Source organism: Rhagoletis pomonella, unplaced genomic scaffold, assembly GCF_013731165.1.
Source record: "Rhagoletis pomonella isolate Grant_MI unplaced genomic scaffold, Rhpom_1.0 Rhpom_scaffold_00014, whole genome shotgun sequence".
NCBI lineage: Eukaryota > Metazoa > Arthropoda > Insecta > Diptera > Tephritidae > Rhagoletis > Rhagoletis pomonella.
Window position 1 is genome coordinate 6,168,455 of NW_023458568.1, and position 4,562 is coordinate 6,173,016.

A 4,562-nucleotide genomic window follows, 5' to 3' on the forward strand; every position below is an offset into this window, starting at 1 on the left:
TGTTTTGTGCCTTCACTGTCGGTTTTGTTTACAAAGAGTAGCTGGCTATCTTCCCTCCAGTATTAACAGCTGTGCGCTTGTTCGTTTGTGCTTGTGTTTTCGTCTCCGTTTCTTTGTCATATTGGTTTTTCGCCGCATTAATTGGAAATGGGTACTCGCACCAAATCTGCTCGCCTGGTAACCGCTTCACCTAATAAAACGCTTTAAAGTACGCCTAAGAGTACTTTGCCTGATGGTGGGTGGATCTCACAGCTTGAAGCGAAGCTTATGAGTGCTATGACAGAGGTCGTGAGGGAAGTGGTAAGGGAATCAGCTGACGCAATTATGCAGAAACTGAGTGAGGCGACAGCTGAGCTGGCGAATATGAAGCGCGACCTATGAACTTTGGAGGGCAGAATTGAACCAACCGAACGTGGCTACAAAGAAATGGCAGAGCTGCGAAATGATCTCTGCGCATTAAAAGAGGAATTAGAAAATAAAAGCGTCGCAACTGATGTCATTATCAGTGCCATTCCGCAAATGCCAGTTAAAAAGATTGATGAAGTTTTCACCAAACTCTGCCAAGCTATGAGCTGAATCCTCCCACTTTTCGATCGGCCTTTCGTGTTCGCAACAACAAAGCGAAAAATTCGCCGCTGATCGTGAAACTAGTCCCTCCCCACGATCGTCCACTGCTATTTGCCGCAGTGATACGTTTTTCAAATTAAAGAAAAGAGGTATTAAGCTAAGTGACATTGGGCGCGAATCAGAAGGCAGAATACACCTGAACGAATCCCTCACCAAACGCACCCGCGCAATTATGCAGTTTGCCACTAAACTTAAAAGGCAAAAGTGCTTAACATCTGCCTTCTCTTTCAAAGGACATGTGTTTTTTCGTGTGCGGCCAAACGAAGCTGCTCAGCATAGATGAAATCACGGCAATAGCTGCTGGCAGCAAATGACTAGTTCTTAAGATTCAGTTTATTGTTCTTTGTACTCTTTCTTTCTCTAATAGTTTACTTCAGTATACTTTTTCGCTTTTTTCACTTTATTCCTTACCCATTCAAAGTCATGGAGATGTGTATGTGTGGTTTTATATTTGTCATCGCCTTCAGTGTGCAACGTTTGTTGTTCTGCTTTGTTTAAATGAATAGTAAAAAATATTGTAGCTCCAAAGACAACACGTATAATATGATACGGCTCATTGGTAAACAAAAACATGGTCTAAAGGTATGCCATCTTAATACTCAAAGCCTGCAACCTAAAATTGATGAATATAGGTACATATTTGAATGTTCAAATGTTGATGTCCTATGTGTATCTGAGATTTGGTTCTCTTCGTGCCATATTAATGATTTAGTCTGTGTTAGTGGTTATAAAGTCTTTCGTCTAGATAGAATGGGGCATGGTGGTGGTGTCGCTATATGTGTAAGATCTGGTATTTCATGTGAACTGAAATGCGAATCGAACGTCTCTGACCATATCGAGTATATTTTCGTCGAATTGGTCACTAAAACAAATAAAATCTTAGTTGGCTGTGTATACAGACCTAATCGCCAGATTGCATATTCCAATTTCGTCGATTTTATCGAAAATCTTACATTGAATTACAGGGATATTATTCTGACTGATGATTTCAACAGTGATTTGCTAACGGAAACTAAATTCTCGCTCTCAATGGGAAAGCTGGGTCTGTTTCCAGTTAATTGTACGACACCTACCCATTTTACGCATACTAACAGCACTTTATTAGACATTTTTCTTGTAAATGATAAGTCCAAAGTACTTCTCTAAGACCAACTTTCTGTGCCCAACTTTTCAAAACATTATCTTATATTTCTTATTTATGATTTTAGTTTTACGTATGATACGCTGCAATATTCATATCTCGACTTCATGCATATTCAATATGACCTTCTTGAGGTAGCTGTGGATGCTATCAACTGGAAATCTGTTCAAAGTATGGTTTTGGCAGACGAGCAGATATGCTTTTTTCAAGCTAACATCAGCAGACATTTTAATAACTTTGTACCGCTTGTAATTAGGTCAAATAGAGTTAGAAGCAATCAATGGTTCAACAGCGATATAAAAAGATCAATTTACAGGCGGAATAAAGCGTATACAAAATGGAAGCAATCCAAGTCTGAGAACAGTTATAATGAGTATAAAACCAAAAGAAGGGAAGTAACCAAAGCTATCAAGTCACAAAAATTAAAATACTATGAACAAAAATTTAGCTCTGCCGTAGGTTCTAAGCAGACATGGAAGCATATTCGCGAAATCGGCATTGGCAATAAAAACAATTTGAGCAATGAATCAATAGATGTGAATGAGCTCAATGAGAAATTTGTCCAAGTATCCGTTAATAGCAATAATAATATTTGTTATGCTCGTTATAATGTCAGTAAGAATGTCTGTGCCTGGTTTCTATTTTAGATGTGTTGATGATTGTGATGTCGTCCAGTCTATACTTAGTATTAAATCTAATGCCATGGGTATTGATGGTGTGCATCCAAAATTCCTTAAGTGCTTATTGCCCAAAATTTTGACTTATATTACCTACGCATTTAATACTATTCTGACCACGTCTACCCTTCCAAACTGCTGGAATAGGACCAAAATCATCCCTGTTAAAAAGCCAAATGGTGACTATAGGCCTATTGCGATACTTCCTTTCTTATTTAAGGTTCTGGAGAGAATAATGAGCAAGCAAATTAATATTTTCGTATCAAATAATTCCTTGATGAGCCCGCACCAATCGGGGTTTAGAACAAATAGAAGTTGCATTACAGCCCTCGTAAAAGTGTCGGACGACATCAGGCTAAATATTGACCAAAACCACGAAACACTTTTAATTCTGCTTGATCACTCGAAAGCTTTTGACACTGTTGACCATACACTAATGTGCTTAAAACTTGACAACCTGTTTAATTTCACAACGTCGGCAGTAAACCTAGTACATTCCTACCTTCTTGACCGTTCTCAATCAGTAGGTGTACATGAAAGTGTTTCAAACTCCCTGCCTATTGCTAATGGTGTTCCGCAAGGATCAATTCTTGGTCCTTTACTGTTCGTGTTGTATATTAATGGCCTTCCAACTGTGTTAAAATATAGTAATATCCATGTTTACGAAGACGATGTCCAACTGTATCTTAGTTGTCCCCCTGTATCCGTCAACACATGTATAACTCACTTAAATAGTGACTTAAATTCTTTGAATAAGTGGGCGTCGGACAATGTCTTAGTCTTTAATCCGAGCAAATCCCAGTGCATTGTTATTTATAAGAAACTTTTGAAACTTGACGACTACAACGAGGTAAAACTGAACAATTCTGTGATAAAATACGTGGACACTGCAAAAAATCTAGGAATAATTTTCAACAGAACTCTGACGTGGAATAACCACATTTTTAGCACTATTGGCAAGGTAAATGGAATGCTTCGGACTTTACATTTCTTGTGCATATCACTCTACGCCGTCCACAGTGTTTTTGCGCAAAACCCACGACGAAATTTGCAAAAAAGTGGCAAAAGTGCAAACCGAGTTTATTAATAAGCTAGTGGTAGGAAATTTGAAACATTTATCTTAAATAAAATGTGAATCCTTTGATTACACGTGTATGTTAAAGTTTTTAGATTCGGGTTATGCGTTTGGACACAACAACCTAAAATCGTTGTACATTAACTAAACCGGACCCAAGTTTCTCGATAAGGGGCAACAAATATTATTTTTTGCTCGTTTATATAAAGCTTCTTCTTTTTTTTGGCGCTGTAACCGCCTAAGCGATTTTGGCCGAGTTCAGCAAAGCACGCCAGTCGTTTCTCCTCTGTGCCAACTGACGCCAATTGGAAACGCCAAGTGAAGCCAAGTCCTTCTCCACCTGATCTTTCCATCGCAGTGGGGGCCTCCCTCTTCCTCTGCTACCACCAGCGGGTTCCGAGTTGAAGACTTTCAGAGCTGGAGCGTCGTTGTCCATTCGAACGACATGACCAAGCCAGCGGAGCCGCTGTATTTTAATTCGCTGCACTATGTCCATATCGTTGTAAAGCTCATACAGCTCATCGTTCCATCGTCTGCGGTACTCGCCGTCGCCAACGCGTAAAGGCCCGTAAATCTTCCGCAAAATCTTTCTCTCAAACACTCCAAGAGCAAGAGCAAGAGCTTCTGCGCCATATACCAGCACGGGCATCATGAGTGACTTATAGAGCGTGGTTTTCGTACGTCGAGAGAGGACTTTACTCCTGAATTGCCTACTCAGTCCAAAGTAGCACTTCTTGGCAAGAGTGATTCTACGTTGGATTTCAATGTTGACATTATTATCGGTGTTAATGCTGGTTCCCAAGTAAACGAAATTCTCTACTTTCTCGAAATTGTAACTGTCAACAGTGACGTGGGTGCCAAGGCGCGAATGTGCTGACTGTTTGTTTGATGACAGGAGATACTTCGTCTTGTCATCGTTTACCACCAGACCCATGCGCTTTGCTTCCCTGCAGAACAGACTTCGCGGTTTTTGTTACCGATGATGTCGATGTCATCGGCATAAGCCAGCAATTGCACGCTCTTGTAGTAAATTGTTCCTGAG